Source organism: Chionomys nivalis, chromosome 2 (genome assembly GCF_950005125.1).
Source record: "Chionomys nivalis chromosome 2, mChiNiv1.1, whole genome shotgun sequence".
Lineage (NCBI taxonomy): Eukaryota > Metazoa > Chordata > Mammalia > Rodentia > Cricetidae > Chionomys > Chionomys nivalis.
In genome coordinates, this window is record NC_080087.1 from 66,797,530 (window position 1) to 66,817,170 (window position 19,641).

The 19,641-nt window shown below is 40.2% G+C and overlaps 1 pseudogene; it reads right to left on the reverse strand.

Moving 5' to 3' along the window:
* Nucleotides 1-3,591: 3,591 nt before the first annotated feature.
* On the reverse strand, nt 3,592-5,150 carry LOC130867923 (B-cell lymphoma/leukemia 10-like; annotated as a pseudogene).
* Between the last annotated feature and the right edge of the window lie 14,491 nt (nt 5,151-19,641).

Here is a 19,641-nt window from a genome sequence, read left to right on the forward strand (position 1 = left end):
CAACCTCAGTCATGATGATATGGTAACTACCCCAGTCTTATACAGTTGCTTGTTCTTAGTACTTTCTAGACTGTTATGATTTTCTGTTATTATTCACTATCTATTTCAAGAGATAGTGAATAGCTTCTTTCCACAAAGTTGAGAGTAGTACAAATTGACCATTATAAATATGAATATTTACATGGCAGATAAACAACATGATCATTAACAAAATATCAGTAGATTCTGCCCTTGAACCTATATTTACTTCTCAAGCCTCAGTTTTTTATCACAGCAAGGATTCCTCTCAATGGTGTAGGCTTCAAATTCAAGAGAGTGGCTAGTTGTATCAATGAACAGTCCTGCCAGTATGGCACCTGTGCACACATCTTGGCTAGTAGATTGGTACTATAAGATGCACAGCCCAGGAGTAAGTAAGACTATTGACATCATTTCTCTGCAAACAGCCTGTACAGGACTTTACAGTACTACAAAAGCTAGCCAGGTGGGAGCATTTTCTAATCAGTTCAAGATTACTCTCTTTATCTTGCCACCAAAATGTTTGGTGTCTTTAGCAACACCACGCAATTATGGTGGCCAAGCAAGACCACTAGCAAGGACCATTTTTGTTTGGGATGACAGTGGGACCTCCTTGTCCAATAATTGTTAGACAAATAACCAATACCTGTAATAGAGAGTTGCACTTAATAGCCCTGTGACTGGGAACAGCATTATTTGCTCATTCGGGATACCTCGGCTCAAAGTTTTTAAAATTATATTTCATATTAACTTGTGAGACAATGGGATTTCATAAGGCTTCTTAATGCATCTTTCCTTTTGCCTCTCCCTCTCTTCCTCCTTTCTTCATGCCTCATCCCCGATTAAACATTAGCACATATTCAGTACTGCATTTTTTATAGCGCATATATTCTGCTATCTTCTCTTATTATATTTTCACTTGGGTTGCAAAATGATCAGCTCCCATGTAGCTTCTTCATATACATCTCATTTAAGTTGACTTGCCTTAATTAGTGTTTCTATTGCTGTGATGAAACACCATGACCAAAAAGTAAGTTGGGGAGAACAGGGTTTGTTCAGCCTTGCTGTTCATTAGCAAAGGAAATCAAAATAGGGATTTAAACAGGACAGAAACCTGAAGCTGATGCAGAGGCCATGGATGGGTGCTGTTTACTGACTTGCTTTCCTTGACTTGCTCAGCCGGCTTTATATATATAAAGAACTGAGGATCACAAGCCCAGAGATAGTACTACCAACTGTGAACCAGTCCCTTCCATATTGATACTTACTTGAGAAAATGCCCTACAACTGGATCTCATAGAAGCATTTCCTCAACTGAGGCCACTTCCTCTCAGATGACTCTAGCTTGTGTCAATATAACACACAAAAGTAGCCAATAATGACCTTTCAGCATCTTCCTCATTTGCTACTACTCTACTACATGTTTGAACCATTCCTCCCCCAGGATTCTCACTCTCTAATATCACCTATATTCTACTATTTATCCTCTCTTCCTGTATCTATCCACTAATGGTCCATTTCTAGATCCCTGACTTTTACATGTGGTCTTTCTAGAATGCACAAAACAAAAATTTCAAAAGCCAAGAGACACATTTTCATTTTTTTAGTGTTAGGTGATAGACATCTATGTTTATTATGCATGCTCTAAATAAAGTAACAATGAACATGATGGGTAGATGCTCATTGAAAAGATGGCAAGTCCTTTAATTTTCTACCCTTGAGTGTTTATTGTGTATCAGTTTCCTTTGAGATTAAAAGCTTTCATCTTGGAGGAAGCATCAAAAACCAAAAGAAGTATAGGAATTTGATGAAAGAAGTAAGCTAAGAAGTAGACAACTTAATAGCTTCAGGAAGTTGCGGAAACTGGCAAGATTAGTGTGACTGCCAACCTCAAGCATAAATAATTGGTAAGGGCTGCTGACACTGTCAGACAAGCTGAGCTGCACAGAAGATGCTCATACCAACCATGAAGCAGACATCAGTCAAGTTGCCTGGGTCAGACAAGACAAGACAAGCTGCGTGGAGGAGTGGCTTGGAAGACACTTCCAACCTCCTTTGAGCTGCCTGCAAGCTGTGCAGTGATCCCCAGGTTTCCAGTTTCATTAGTCATTACCCTCACAGGATGATGCAGCTGTCATTTAGTTCTTTGTGCTTCTGTAAGTAACTCCTCACCCCACTTTTGTAAGTCACCCCAATAAAACTCACTAGTCCGCTGGGTTTAGGAATGACTCAGTGCTTAAGAACACTGTCTGGTTTTTCAGAAGACTCAGCACACTTTGAATTCCTAGCACCCTCACATGGGCAGGTCTGTAATTTCAACTCCAGGGCATCCAATGCCCTCTTCTCGGAACACACATGGTGCACAGACATACATGCAGACAAGACATCCCCCCAAAAGAAAACAATCACCATTGGTTCACCAAGTTAGACTTTGTTGCTTTCCACTTGGTTTGTCCTTGTTCCCACAGGAATACTATCACATATCAGTATTGTAACTGGACTACACAATACTTTTCTTTTTTTTAACCTTAAAATTTTTTATTGTTAATAGCAACTTTTCATTTCTTACATTTTAAATAATAGAAATATATAGAAGGTGGATGTCAGAAAATATGTATTTATAATTTAAATGAAAACAATCAGCATTTTTTAAATGTGTAAAGTTAGTCAAACTTTGTAATACAATAAAAACACAGCTGTAGCCAGTGGCTGCTTGATGAAAATATTAAAAACAAAATTGTCACATATTCCAAAAACAATGCTCTAGTTACTTTATCCATATAGCAGTGTTCATCGAAAAAGAATGAGAGGCTCAGAGGAAGTGTTTTTATCCAATTATAAGTACTATTAATTAGTTACAAGTAACTAATTAATTTTTTCTGTGTAGCCCTGGCTGTCCAGAAACTCACTCTGTAGACCAGGCTGGCCTTGAACTCATAGCTCCGCTGCTGGGATTAAAGGCACGCGCCCACTGCCCAGCCAGGATGGTATTCACCAGAGCTAAGAATAAGGACGCACAAGGCTGAAATCCAAAGCACTTAGTCGGGTGGCAAGAGCAGTACAAAATGAAGTGTGGTCACTGAGGTCACAGGAGACTCAATGCCATCAGGTGCTCCTTTAGAACCCGAAGGCTTCTCGGAACCAAGGAGTGGGAGACTCTCCTTAGTGCCTGGCTTTTCTACGAGTCAGAAGAGTGTACTGCTGAGATGTACGGCCAGATCATTGGGAAAAATAATAAACTGAAAATTTGTAGCATAAATGTGCTAAGAAACATTATTCTCAGCCATGAGTTGATTTCTCAAATTGAGAAATATGTTGATAAAATTAGTCTTATAAAAAGTTCAAAACACTAAACATCTAAGAGAAAAGCGTCAATACAGAGAAGCACACATCCATGATTTATGCCCAGCTACCCATAGTGTGCTTCTTTACTCTAACAAATCCTATTAACAGAGATGTGCACACTATGATTTAGGACACATGTGAAGCGTGAGTGTACTGTTACAGTGGCTTTATAAAAAAGATTCTATCGTTCACAACATGTTTCAACACTGAGAAACTAGGCAGTGAAGGTCACTGGCGTGAGAGAGCACGTGACCTTAAGGGCAGAAACATCTCGCTCGAGTTTCCACAAGTTCCTCCTTCCAGCTGCAGATCTGGGGGCAAAGCAGGGGCCCCGGGGTCCTCAGGTCGAGGAAGAGTGCCCGAGGAGAAGCTGCTGCTTTCAGTTCTGCCAACTTCCAGGACTGGCAAATTCTGAGAAGACTCAGTGGAGAAAAAGGGAGCGGTGCTAGATTCTCCTTCTGGGTGGTATGTGACCATGGACGCTCTCTGTTTTTCTGAGAAATTACTCTCATCTGAATTGGATCTGGAAAGGTTGTTGGTGGCTGCAGCTGCAAAGGGCTCACAGCTGCTGCACTGCAAGCCTCTGAGATGCTCCAGTTTTATATTACGAAGCTTTAGTACTTCATCCGTTATCTTCTCAATCAGGAAGTTCTGTGTTTTCTCCCGGCGAAGGGATTCCACGAGGGTGTCCAGCCTTGAGGTTTTCCTGTAAGTAGTCTAACAATTTCCCAGCTCTTTTTCTACTTGAAGTTCGGCAAGAAATTTCTTACGTGTCTTCTCTACCGAGTATTTTTTTTTTTTTTTTTGCACGTAGATGATCAAAATGTCTCTCAGCTATGATTTTCTCACACAGGTAAACACGTAAATTTTCTAAAGCGTCCTTCTTCACTTCAGTCAGGTCCTCCTCTGTTAGGGACAGCGCAGGAGCCTCCAAGGCCGAGGCCGGGATGGCGTCCTTCCGGTCCGCCCCGCCCTGCCCAGGCTGAAGGCTCTGGTCTCCCGGGTTCAGGCTGTGACTCGAAGGGGACCAGGAACAGATCCGGGAGAAAGGCGGCCTCCCGGAACGCAGAGGTGGGGAATCTCAGCGCCCCACTTCCGGTTCCGCCCCGAGGCCTGCGGTCTGCACAGTACTTTTCTTTCATTTTTTTCATTTTTATTAGAACATCTAGACTGATGTCAAAAGTTCTCATTCCCACAACAGTGTATAACCACATATGCTAACATTAGTTATCATTTTCTTTCCTGATGATGGACATTGTAACTTGGGCAGCATGGAAACTTAAATGCGTCCTAGTCTGCATTTCCTGATAGCTATATAACTTTTGAATGCTAGTTTTGGTTTTACTTTGGTTTATTGATGTTTGTTCCTTTGCTTTATTTTTTTTTTACATTGAAAAATTAGACTTCATTATATAATTAGAACATTTCTCCTCCTACTTTCCTCCATTCAAACCCTTCCTTAGACCCCTCCCGGCTCTTTCAAATTCATAGCCTCTTTTTCATTAGCAATATTGCAGATATATGTATATCTACATACATATGTTCTTAAATAAACTGCTCCGTCCATATAATATTACTTGTATGAATGTTTTCAAGGCTGAACATTTGGTATTGGACAAGCAGTTGATGTGCTCGTCCTTGGCAGAGACTATTTCTGCTGTTCCCAACATTCTCCTATATTGCCTGTTGTTTCCACTGTACAGAGGTCTCAGGCCAGTGGGTCTTTCCTCATCCATTTTAGCAAGTCCATAGTTTATAAGCTTGTTCAGATCCTGTTGGGTTGTCATGTAGGTGAAATTTTATGGATGTAGCTTCTGGAGACACAGCCTTACAATCTCAGCAAATTCCATGATTCTATGGTTCTTACAATATCTATTCCCCCTCTTCAAAAAATGGTCCTTGAGCCTTGGTTAAAGGAGAGTTTTGTAGATATATCCATTGGGCTTGGTCTCCATGACTCTGGATTTTCATTAGTTGTAATTATTTTGTAGCAGACTCTGTTGCAAAGAGAAGTTTCCTTGATGAGGGTGGAGACTACGTTTATCTGTGGGATTATGCTGGTTTAGAAAAGAGCTGGATCTTGGTTCTTCTATAACATTCTTGACTTCCCCAGCACCAAGTAGGTAGCCAGGTGTCTAGTACCAGTTATGGTTTCTATTTTTGTTACAAGAGCCTTAAGTCCAATTAGAGAGCTGTTGGTTAACAATAAGTCATGACTGCCACTACTGCACTCTTAGGGTTATTGTACCATGAAGACCACTGATGTAGGTCATAGGCATTATAGCTGGATAGGACTGTTCATTGGCTTCCACCATTGGAAGCTTACATTGTACTTCTGGTACCTTAAAAGCTGTTCTACAAGAAAGGGTTTTCTTTGTTTCGAGACAGGGTCTCTCTGTGTATTACCAGACACACTGTGTAGACCAGGATGGCTTTGACCTCAGAGATCTCCTTGTTCCTGCATTCTGAGAGCTGGATTCATAGGCTTCTATGATCTTGCCCAACTATACATCACTTTTTGATATCATGTCTTGACAATTACCCAAGATAACTTCACCACATTCTTGATAGTCATGAGTGAATAAATGGATCTTCTGTCTATTAACATTAAATTTTCAACTCCACTAAATTACAAACTCTAATTAAAATAGACGAGTGCATATAATTATGAAACTAAAACAAGAAGAAATAAATAATGTAAGCAGAACTACAAGTAGCAATGAGATGGAACCAGGAATGTCTCCCCCCCAAAAAATCCCAACACCAGGACCATATTGACAGGATTCTATCAGAACTTCAAAGAACTAACAGCAAAGCTACTTTAAATAATTTTTGACAAGAAAGGAAGACTTCCTGACTCTTACTATTACCTGACATTATACCAGATAATGATACAATCAAAAAGAAATTACAGACTGATATGGTCATTTAAAAAGTGTGTTATTAACTATTTCACACACACACACACACACATACACACACAGCATCATCCTTAAATACTGCCCACTCTCGCCTCATGCCTCTCTGCTATGGGTCCACAATTCCAACAAATTTATTGTGTTCATCTCCATTCATTTTGCTTGAGATCCCCTGAGATTAACCAGGGCCATGTGTGAGACTGTGGGTTTAGAGCTATGTGTTTGAGCCTGCTGGACTCAGCAGAGGACTACAGTTAAATGTAGTGATTCCTCTCCTACAATCCATCCATAGCCAACATTTGAGAGGTAAAGAGTGGGCCTTGTGAGCCTTGCCCTCTCTTAGATTAATTTGATCCAGTGCGAGGACAATGCAGGTAAGTACGGTTGCTGCTGGTTACTGATTACAGCAGCTGTATGGAGTCCTAGCCCTTCCTCCTCTTTCCCTTATTTCCTTTCCTCCTCTTTCTCAATGGTCCCAGAGTCACAGACTTTCTTAGGATTGGAACCACATACCTCCTTTATTTTCTGAATCTGGGACAGCAAGACACTCTTCATTCACCTCTGTGTTAAAAAAAAAAAATCTATGCTTTATCTCAAAGCACTTTAAGCATGCATTATAGAAGACAAACTCCTTTCTGAGTGAATAAAATGACAAGACCACCTTCTAGGGGGTGAGAGCAGAACAGCGCGGGATGAACTCAGCCCGGGGATGTGAGCGATGGACTGACCTGACTTCTTGAGACACCTATTTTTTTTTTTTAATCCAAGGCACAATTGCAAATTTTGGTTTTCACTTGTCATATTTTTGTTGGCAATGGGATGCTGGCATCTGAATTTAGCGTATTATCGTTTGGTGTAACTACACAGCCTGGGAGGGTGATAGTCAGGTCGAGGTTAGGCTGCCTGTCTTTTATCTGAAGGGGTCAGAACTCCCTGTGGAGTCAAGTAATGGTGTGCAGCGTCCTCCTACGTTCAGTTCTGGTTTAGGCTGGCAGCAAGCTGTGCAAATCAGGTCCAGGGCAGCCTGAGACACAGCGGGAGGTTCAGTGGGGCGGAGACACTCACCCGGAAACAGCGGTTAAAGGAGGTCTTTGGCCCTTGTTGAGGTAGTGGGAGGGCTTAGAGGCATGACGTAAGCGGAAGCTGGGAAGCGGCTTTACTGGTGCTTGGCAAATTGGGCGGAAGAGCCAAAGCCTGAAGTGCCCAGTGCTGGTTCCCCGTCGTTGCTCGGGGACCTGCACCGTCGGGGATCGAGTGGTGCAGACCTGGGAGTGGAGGACACTGCCGGGTGTCGCGGGGACGCGAAAACTCCCAGAGCCGCAGTCTCTGCTGGGCGGCCTGGGAAAGTCAGCAGCGCAGTGGGGGAACCGCAGCCCGGCGGTCCTGGAATCCCCAGGTCAGTGGAGCATCCTGATTTTAATTCATCGTCTCTGGTCGCCGAAATAGTGTTATAAAAATAATTGAGTAGAATATTTGAATTTATTTGTTGATGCTTACAAAGGCGTTTCTTTTTGCTATGATTGTAAGAACAAAGCTCTCGAAATTTACATCATCCCTGTTAATTTCTGTGTTCTACCTGGTACTTAGCATCCCGGCAGAGCTTTTTGATATTAGTCATGAGAGGACGTGGAAGGGTTTTTCAGCGCAAGGACATCTTTGCAGTCAGGTGTGAAGGAACACAACAAAGGCACACCATGCAACAAACCTAATGCCAGAGATTTATTGGGGAAAAACAGATTGGTGGCTACAATGAAAGGGAAGAGAATCAGTGGAAGGCTGGGCGGAGGTTGGGCTTGTATAGTGTCTTTGGATCATGTGCAGGGTGATAGTGGAAATGTACAGTGGGGCCTGAAGTATTACTTAATGCTGAAATGGTGAATATCTATTAACAGTTAATCACGGGGCTTGCTTTCCAGGTTGTAAGCCTCTTGAGGCACAGGCTTGGCTAGACCCCGCCCTACGCGCCCATTCCCGCAGAATGCTCTAAGGGTCATAAGTGCCATTTTTATTAGTCCCTTCAGACAGAAGAGTGGCCAGGCCCAATATCTGGCCACAAAATTCCAGTAATCCCTGAGTTTGCCCCAAGATCAGGCCACAAATTCTTTCCAATCCCAGGTCACCCTGGAAAGCTCTGTCCCTCTTCACCCTCCCCTAAAATACCAAATCAATACAATTTCCTGCTTAGTTCTTTGATGATTCTCCTCAGAGAAGAGGCTGTGTTTTTCCCTCCCAGTAAATCTCTTCTGTGAGTTTTGTTTTTCAGTTTGGCTTTGTGGTATTCCTTGATTCCCAGCTGGCAGGATACCTTTCCCTTCAGAGCTGCAAGGCCTGCATTGGGTAGTGCTTTCCTCTCTACTGTAACACTTGCACCAGTCTCGGAGTTCTGGGGAAGGAAGGGGCAGAGTCATTTTCCACTAGCCTGTTAACCTACATAATGGCCTGCAGATTGAATTGAATCTGAAATACGTTTTTGAAAGTCTCACAGATATGGTTATAAACATAAAGAAATATGGTTTAAAAGTGAACTTTTCATCCTCCATTAACTTTCATCTAAGGCATATGCACTCTATGATGTAAATGCAGCATTCTGAAAAGTGTCCTTGCCAGGCTTGGTGGCACACATCTGGAATCCCAGCAGTGTGAAAGCAAAGGAAGGCAGATTGCAGTGAGTTGAAGGCCAGTAATATGTACATAGTGACTTCCAGGACAATCAGAGCTACATGGTGAGATCCTGTCTCACAAAAAGAAGAAAACAAGAAAAAAGAAATGTGTATTTTTGTGCTGAGGTCTTAATGTACAGATTAGAACCAGGAAAAGCACAGTCGTTGCTGTTTGAAGGTCTCAGGTCACAGTCTTTTCTCAGCTAAAAAGGGCATTATAGTGCCAGTTGGTGGTGGCACACGCCTTTGATCCAGCACTTAGGAGGCAGAGGCAGGTGGATCTCTGTGAGTTCAAGGCCAGCTTGGTCTACAAGAGCTAGTTCCAGGACAGGCTCCAAAGCTACAGAGAAACCTTGTCTTGAAAAATCAAAAGGAAAAAAAAAAGGGCATGGGCATTATAAACCTAGTCGGGGGAGTGGCACCTACCCTTAACTCCAGCATTCTGGAGGCAGAGACAGGTGAATCTTGGAGTTGCTTGCCATCCTGATCTACAGAGTAAGTTTAAGGCTAATGAGGGGTATAACAGAGGAACCCTATGAGGGGTGGGAAGAGAAGGAAAGAAAGGCTGTGGCTTACTAGATAAGGTTCCTTCTGCAGCTATATGGCACCCCCCTGACTCTACCTACTCTTTTTCTATATTTTTGTTTGGATTTCCTGCATGGCTTTATTCTGCTAAGCAATTGATCCAAAGAACTATATTCATCAACCAATAAAAGCAACACATATACAGAAGGACATCCCACATCATCTCTCTTTTTCTGTCTAATTAAAAGGGAAGGCTTTAACTTTAACATAGTAAAATTACATATAACAAAAACAGGTATCAAGCAAGAATTACAGTTACAATATTTAGTCTTTTTATATCTGGCAAAAATAAGGAAAATAGACTATCATCTATTTTATATTTGTGAGTCTAAAATTTCATATCTCATTTATCGTTTAGTATAACTAAGGAAAACTATAACTATCTGTCTTCAACACTTTTATTTATTTATTTTTTTATTTTTTTGGTTTTTCGAGACAGGGTTTCTCTGTGGTTTTGGAGCCTGTACTGGAACTAGCTCTTGTAGACCAGGCTGGTCTCGAACTCACAGAGATCCGCCTGCCTCTGCCTCCCAAGTGCTGGGATTAAAGGTGTGCGCCACCACCACCCAGCCTGTCTTCAACACTTTAAAGACCCCAGAAGGATATATTACCTAAGTTAACAAGAAGTGCATTGTAAGCAACTTCCAATACTCTAGAATTGACAGAGACATCTCACTGCCTGCGCAGTCTTCCAAAGTTCTTCTGTATTGTTGCAGCATCCATCTTCAGCCTCCTGCCTTATATTCTCTCTGCCCAACTATATCACTTCCTCTCTGTACTGGTTTCCAGACCTCTGTGGTTAACTAGTGGCTAATTCTGCCCTCTGATATTCAGGCAAGCTTTATTTGTTAGAGTACAAACAAAGGTCACCACAGTACTGTGTCAGAAATCCAAGTGCTTCCTGAACAATCTCTTTCTCATGTACAGGGTTCACTGATCACCCAGACCTGCTCACCTGTGCAGCAGGACAAAGGGCCTGGAAGGAGAGGAGACAGCAGCTAAGGATGCAGGTATGGTAGAGGGACTGGTGAAGGGGAGGAAAGGGGATCAAGTAAATGTGGAAGTGGGACAGGAAATCAGTTTTACCACTTCCTGTTACTCTCAAAATTATTCTGGAGACTTCCACTGAGAAAAATGTCTGGATTTTCAAAATATAAGCATGAGAAGACATTCTACAGAAGAAAATTTTAATTGATTATGCATGTGACTGATGCTGTCCTTATTCATTCACTTCACTGATTATGTTTCATACCATTTTTAAATCATTTTATTCCTTGATTTTTGTGGGGTTTTTGTGTGTGTGTTTTTTATTTTATTCCTTGATTTTTATATATTATAAAAACAATGAAAATTAATACCTCTAAGTTTATTTATTGTTTTCAGAATTTTTGAGCTTTGGTATTCTAACATTCTCTACCTTTTAGTGTTTTTGTCTTCATTCCTGAAAATAATGCCAGCATGGTTTTGATAAGCACCAGGAAGTATCCTGCTAAACTCCATCTGTACTGTCTCCTATTGTCGGTCGAAAATTATGCTAAATATTTAGAATGCAGTAAGGACCTATGCTGATTTCGTAAAGTACTGGTTGTAGGTTCTCCTCCAAGATCCCTGACTTCAGTAGCTCTAGGGAAACTGACAAGGTTTCCAGTCCCAGGCATGTTTTTCCTCTCGTTGAAATGATCTTAATCCAACTAGAAGCTGTTGGTTACCACCAAGGTTTGTGTGCCACTCTTGCACCCTTAGGGCTGTCATTCAGTTTGGATAATTTTTGTGGTTCATAGGTGTCATAGCTGGGTCGGACTATTGGGTGGCTCCCTCCTTTGGAAGCTTGGATGTTGCCTTCTGGCACCATGAAAGCTAGTCCCCAGGCATGAAGCTTTAAGGTCAGTTCCAGCTTCAGTTCTCTAGGGACTCAACCTTTGCCTCTAAGAGGCAACCATGGGCAACAGCAATACCATATAATGTTTGGAGGTCTCTTGCTTGCAACCATGGGCAACAGCAATACCATATAATGTTTGGAGGTCTCTTGCACAGCTGTGACCAACAACTTCTAAGCATGCTTCTTACCCTTGGTGTTGGTCATCTTGTTAGAAAATCGATGACTCTTGTGAGGAGTTGTAGTGTAAATTCTATTTGGTCTTAATAATAAATCCTGGAGTCAGATATAGAGGTTAATGCTGAAAGATAAGAAAAGCAGAGAAGCCACCCACTAGAGAGTTTTTACCTCTACCAATGTTCAGACCAAAAGGGCGATCCTGTTTCTATGGATCCTCAGACTGAATGCTCTGTTGATGAAATTTCAGATTGAATGCTGTCTCCATGAAACCTCAGACTGAATGCTCTGAGCTCCTTTCTCCTCCTGCCTTATTTTCTCCTCTCCTCCCAGCCATATCACTCCTGTCTCTACCTCCCTACCACTGGGATTAAAGGCATGTGATCCAGAGTGCTAAGATCAAATGTGTGAACTCTTTCTCTTTCAGACTGATCTCAAGTAGCCCAGTGTGAGCTTGAACTCACAGAGATCTGTCTCTCTCCTGAGTGCTGGGATTAAAAATGTGTGCAACTACTGCCTAGCCTCTAGACTTAACTAGTGTGCTGCCTCTGCACTCTGATAGTCAGGCAAGCTATGTTTGGTACAGCACAAACAAAATATCACCACAAGAAACTTCCATCAGTGCAGTTGGGAAATTTTCATTTATACTCTAAATGTGTATGCTTACTGAGATTTGTATGTACTATATACATTTTTTGGTGAATGGATAATAGTCAAGGAATAGATGGATTCCTTATGAATTTTCCAGACATCCTTTTTGTTACCTTCCTTCTTCTGTGTTTATTGCTGTCCCTTCTTCATAATTAAATCCTCACCCCTGTTTTTTATTTCTCCCTTCAGATCATTTGTTCCCTGTTACTCCTGTCTCTATTACTACCCCACACCCCCAATGCTGTCCTTTTACTTTTCTGGTTACTGCAGTCACTCCAGGTTGTGGACTCACATCTGAAGATTTGGAGCTAAAAACTTCCTAGGAGAGAGAACATGCATTGTCTGTGTTTCTGAGTCCAGGTTACCTCACTCAATATGATCTTTTCTAGGTCCATCCATTTACCTGCAAATTTGTATTTTTCTCTTCAGCTAAATAGTATTTTATACAGTTTTCATTATTCATTCATCTGTTCATAGATAATTAGTTTGATTCCAATACTTTTCCTTTGGTGATTATAACAGCAGTAAACATGGGGTATAAATATCTCTGTAGTGGGATGTGTTGTTCTCTGGGTATATGGCCAGGAGTGAAAGAACTGGGTCATGTTAGTTCTCTCTTCAAGTTTTTCAAAAATCTCCAAACTGATTCACATAATGGCTGTATTAATTTGCACCCTCCCCTCCATCAACAGTGAATCAGACTTCCCTTCTCTCCATATGTCATTGAACATTTATTTTTGGGTTAGTTGATGACAGCTATTCTGTTTGGGGTGAGGCCGTATATTGCCAAGTAATTTTAATTTGCATTTCTGTGGTGGCCTTTTTAGGATCCTGAATGCTTTTGCAATGTTTATTGGCCGCTTGAGTGGTCTTTGGTCTTGAAATAGTGTCTATTTAGTTTATTTGTCCATTTGTTGATTTGTAGTTTTATTTCCTCAGTATTTAATTAATTTAATTTCTGTTAAATTCTTGCTGTGAGCTTTATCCAAAATGTCAATGATAAAAATTTTCTTAGCTATTGCTTAAATATTTTTTGATGTGTTTTGGACTTCCCTTGATTTTTATTACTCTTCAGGAGTGAAGTGAAATATTCTCAAAAACCTCTGAATGGTTATTTGTCTCTCTTGGCTTATGCATATTCTTAGGGAAATTATAGACTACATGCAATATGGCTGATGCAGATTATCTATTTGTAGTGGCCCAAAAATTCTCATAAAATTAGTTCCATAGAACCCTTATCTTATATATTAATTGGCAGTATGTAGTGCTGTTACAATCCTTTCTACTATGAAAAAAAATGTCTTTACCTTTAAAATCAGGCATATATTCTGCCTTCCATACCTACACTTTTGTTCCTTAATGTGACTTTGTACTTAGAGTTTAAGCATCCTTCTTGAGCCTGTTAGAATGCAATCATGTAAGGCCCAGGTACACACAGGAGTGATAAGTGTCAATGTTTTGGCATGATCTACTAGTACAGCAATTGAAGCACATTTCCTCCTCATGAATTTTCCTTCTGAGACATGTCTGCTGTGATCCTGTGTAACATAAACACGGCATGTGTAACAGATAGATAATGGTTTCCAGACCTTAAATGTATTTCTTGTTTCATGTATAATGCTTGTAAGACTATTTCATCCTGTTTTCACAGAGTTAGAACATTCATGATAGAGTGTGACTGTATTGGACATCATCTATTTCAGTAATTATCTTCGTTTATCTACATTCTGTTTCCATATATCCAGGAAAGCACTTCCAGGTAGCACATGGTTAAACCGTACCTTTTTATTTCAGGGTCTGTTGACATTCAGGGATGTAGCTGTGAACTTCTCACAGGAGGAGTGGGAATGCCTGGACTCTGCTCAGAGGGCTTTGTGCATTGATGTGATGTTGGAGAATTATAACAACCTGATCTTTGTGGGTGAGAATGTTTTGCTTGTTGAATTCGAACCCATCTTTTGTGTGTTCTGATTTCATAGGATGTTAAGATTTTATTCATAGGATGTGTTAAGCTGTCCTGAAAAACAAAAAACAAGAAACAAAACAAACAAAAAAAACAAGAGAAGACAAGGCAATGTTTAGTAGTAGAAAGAACTTTTTCAAGTTCTTTTAAGTTTCCCTTTCCATTTTCCACTTTTAGAGGTGTCATTCACTCTTCATTTTGGTTCTACGATTCATCCATAACCTCAATAGCATATACTATTTCCACTAATATCTTAAATCTCCATATTTATTATTGCAATTGATATGGTTTTAATTCTGAGAAAAATTCAAGATATACAAACTGAAAATACTAAATACCCTGAAGATTTTGAAAATAATTATCAGTTGAGAAATCCTGCTTAAATTCTTCTGCTTTGTGTTTTTTGTTTTGTTTTTGTTTTGTTTTGTTTTTCAAGACAGGGTTTCTCTGTAGCTTTGGAGCTTGTCCTGATACTAGCTCTTGTAGACCAGGCTGACTTTGAACTCACAGAGATTAAGCTCCCTCTGCTTCCCGAGTGCTAGGATTAAAGACTGTACCACCACCACCCAGTTTCTGCTTTTTATTTTTATGTACTCAGCACAGAACTACTATAGACTTTGTATTCTTTCTAAAAGTTCTAGCATGGATCATGGGCTACCTGAAAGAACATGTTGATTATTGTATGCAATAATGATCACCTGGAATGTGAAGAGGAGAGAGTTGCCATAACTAGGGTGGGCTAGTCAATGAGTGGGACAACAGTGATGACTTAAGTGAAAGAGAAAGCAAGAGCTGAGAATGTTTTTGTGATGTTCAATTCCACTTGAAAGGATTTCTGATCATTTAACTTAGTATAGTGTCCTGGCCCCAGAATGCATCCTGCCTGTTGTAATAACTGTTAGAAGGTATTGTGTCTTATTACATCTGAATTATGGTGACTTAATACTAGTACAAAATGCAGTTTTACTGACTATGCTGAAATCAGATCTGCATGATTTGACAAATTTTAAGTCTAACATGAGTCTATGAAGTAGGATTATTCTGTAATTTCCTTCCTCGTATATATATCGTCATATTACATCCTTTATTTTCTTGCCAGTGGAAAACACACAGACACCCTTCTGAGAAATAATCTCAGAAGTCAATGTACAGAGTGGACTTGAGAATAACTCTATGAGGGAAGTTAAGAAATACAGCAGTGTGTAGAGCTCAGGCAGTGGACAGAAAAAAAGCAATAACTTCCCATGACATCCCTGCCTCACACAATCTAGAACCTCTGATGTCTGGCAGAATATTGTCTTTGCATCCATTCCTTTTGAAGAATCTATTGTGTTTTTCTAGAAAGAAAAGTAAACCCTGTGATACTTTTAAGTAAGACTAATCTTTAAAGGAATTGGGTCTTCTGAATAGTCCTCTACATTGCCCATCACGTAGTACGTACAAGCACTGTAAACCTGGGTTTGTTTTAAACTCTTCTTCATCAATTTCTGAGACGAAATATTTAAAGATAGAGGTATATGTTCTAAATACCACCACTCAGGGACCTCTATCCCAAAGTTAGTTCATGACCCTCAGTTACTTTTTTCTATCTTTTTCCCACTTAGAGATTTTGGATAAAGATCTGATATAAATCACTGACCTTTAAAGGCTGTCATGCTGTTTTTGTGAGAATCCATACTTTTATAGTGAATGTCCATTACTGTGAGCATATATATTTAAATTTCCTTATAAATAAATACATATATATATGCAAGTTGACTTGTTTTAAAGGAGAACTTAAAGAGAAGTCATTTATCATATGTATATAATTGGAACAAGCTTTATTAATCTGAATTGTACTCATTTTCAGAGAACTATTGCATATGTGATCCTGTCCATCAACATGTGAAAATTGGAAAGCAGTCTAAAGACTTTGAGAAATCATTAAATTTGTGTTCCAGCATTACTCAAGATGAGAGACTCTATACTGCAAACAAAGAGCACAGTCAGGGAGAATATGACTATTTCAGCTCTGCATGCAATTTTTTGCAACAACCAATCTATATTAGAGAGACACCACACCGTCGTGGGAAATGTAAGAAATTTGTCCACACTGCCTCAAGCCTCACTCTACATCAAAGAATTCATCCTGGAATTAAATCCTACAATTACATCATTTGTGAAAAATCCTTTATCCAGCATGCAGGTCTTAAAATGCATCAAACACTTCATACTGGAGAAAAAACTTACAAATGCAAAGAATGTGGAAAGTCTTTTCTTGAATTATCTCATCTTAACAGGCATTACAGAATCCATGCTGGTGAAAGGCCTTACAAATGTGAGGTATGTGACAAATTCTTTACTTTGAACTCAACCCTTAGAAGACATCAGAAAATTCATACTGGAGAGAAACCTTACAAATGTATGGAATGTGACAAGTCCTTTGCCCGGGACTCACATCTTAGAACACATCAGAGAGTTCATACTGGAGAGAGACCATACATTTGTCAGGTATGTGGCAAATCTTTTGCCCAATCTTCCGGTTTAAGGACACATCAAAAAATTCATATTGGAGAGAAACTTTACAGATGCAAAGACTGTGACAAATCATTTACCCATACTGTAAGTCTTAAAGTACATCAGAGAGTTCATACTGGAGAGAGACCTTACAGTTGTAAGGAATGCGACAAATCCTTTACCACTTGCTCACATCTTAAAAGACACCAGAGCATTCACACTGGGGAGAAACCTTACAAATGTAAAGAATGTGAGAAGTCTTTTACTAGCTGCTCATATTTTAGGGAACATCAGAGAAGTCATACTGGAGAGAAACTTCACAAATGCAAACACTGTGCCATGTCCTTTACCCATGTTGTAAGTCTTAGAATACATCAGAGAATTCATACTGGAGAAAGACCATACAGTTGTAAAGAATGTGACAAAGCCTTTACCAATTGCTCAGATCTTAAAAGACATCAGAGAGTTCATACTGGGGAGAAACCTTACAAATGTGTGGAATGTGGCAGATCCTTTACCCTTTGTGCAAATCTTAGAAGACATCGGAGAGTTCATACTGGAGAGAGACATTACAAACATATGGAATGTGACAAGTCCTTTACCCACGACTCAAAACGTAGAAAACGTCATAGAGTTATTACTGGACAGAGAACTTACAATTGTTAGGAATGTGGCAACTCTTTTACCTACTCTTCTGGTTTAAGGAGACATCAGAAAATTCACAATGGAGAGAAACCACACAAAGACAGATGCATCCTCTGTCCAGATTTCAGATCTTAGGAGATATTAGAAAATTCATAATGGAGAGAAACATACCATTTGAAAAATGTAACATAGCATTTTCTGGTATTCTCTTCTTATAAATTGAAACAGTATGCAAAATAGGAACATAAAGATAAGAAACTTGTGAAAGTCTTTAGGGAACATTTACATTTTAAAGAATATCCTAGAGATTATATTAAAATACAATTCTAAATGCAAATGCAATGATGGGAAAGCTTTTTATTTTTTTAAACATGTATGCATGCTTTGCCTGCAGTTAGTCTGTGCACTATGTGTATGCCTGATGTAGGACAGAAGGGATTATCTGATCCCCTGAAGCTGGAATTACAGACCATTGTGAACTGCCATGCCTGTGTTGGCAATGAACACTGTTCTTCAGGAAGAGCAACCAATGCTGTACCCACTTAGCCATGTCTGTGGCTTCTGGTTTAAAACAAATGTAATAAAAACATTTATCTTGTTCTACAATCAAAAAATCCTATTACTGCCAGGTGTGGTGGTGCACTCAGACTGCAGAGGTAAAATGTTATCTGTGAGTCAGAGAACATCTTCAACTTCATGCTGAGTTTCAGGACAGCTCAGACTTCACAAGCTCTTTGTCAAAAGAAAACAACAACAAAATTCTAATAGAATTACATAGAAAATATCACAAACCTTTCATTTTCTTTCTAATTTTCTATACTTCAAAACCCATACTTCTGAGAAACCATATAAAGGTAGAGAGTATAGACTCCCCATGTCTGTCAATTGGAAATTATACCTCCCTAAATGCCTTGAATTTGACAAACCCTTCACATACTGCTGAAATTGCAGAGATAAAAGAAAATTAACAAAGAAAACACTGATAAATTCTTTTTTTCACCTTCCAATTCTTTTTTATTTATTTATTTATTAAAGATTTCTGCCTTCTCCCCGCCACCACCTCCCATTTCCCTTACCCTCTCCCATAAAGTCCCCCTCCCTCATCATCCCTAAGAGTAATCCGGGTTCCCTGCCCTGTGGGAAGTCCAAGGACCACCCAGCTCCATCCAGGTCTAGTAAGGTGAGCATCCAAACTGCCTAGGCTCCCACAAAGCCAGTACGTGCAGTAGGATCAGAAACCCATTGCCATTGTTCTTGAGTTCTCAGTAGTCCTCATTGTCTATTATGTTCAGCAAGTCCGGTTTTATCCCATGCTTTTTCAGACCCAGGCCAGCTGGCCTTGGTGAGTTCCTGATAGAACATCTCCATTGTCTCAGTGTGTGGGTGCACCCCTCGCAGTCCTGAGTTCCTTGCTCGTGCTCTGTCTCCTGCTCTTGATTTGGACCTTGAGATTTCAGTCCGGTGCTCCAATGTGGGTCTTTGTCTCTGTGTCCTTTCATGGCCTAAATGTTTTTCTTTGGGTTCACCTTCTTAATTAGCTTCTCTAGGATCACGCATAATAGGCTCAACGTTCCCTATTCATGGCTAGAAACCAAATATGAGTGAGTACATCCCATGTTCCTCTTTTTGGGTCTGGCTCACCTCACTCAGGATAGTGTTTTCTATTTCCGTCCATTTGCATGCAAAATTCAGGAAGTCATTGTTTTTTACTGCTGAGTAATACTCTAATATGTATATATTCCATACTTTCTTCATCCATTCTTCCATTGAAGGGCATCTAGGTTGTTTCCAGGTTCTGGCTATTACAAACAATGCTGCTATGAACATAGTTGAGCATATACTTTTGTTGTATGATAGGGCATTTCTTGGGTATATTCCCAAGAGTGGTATTGCTGGGTCCAGGGGTAGGTGGATCCCGAAATTCCTGAGAAACCACCATACTGTTTTCCAAAGTGGTTGCACAAGTTTGCATTCCCACCAGCAATGGATGAGTGTACCCCTTTCTCCACAACCTCTCCAGCAAAGGCTATCATTGGTGTTTTTTATTTTAGCCATTCTGACAGGTGTAAGATGGTATCTTAAAGCCGGGCGATGGTGGCGCACGCCTTTAATCCCAGCACTCGGGAGGCAGAGGCAGGCGGATCTCTGTGAGTTCGAGACCAGCCTGGTCTACAAGAGCTAGTTCCAGGACAGGCTCCAAAGCCACAGAGAAACCCTGTCTCGAAAAACAAAAAACAAAAAAAAAAAAAAAAAAGATAGTATCTTAAAGTTGTCTTGATTTGCATTTCCCTGATCGCTAAGGAAGTT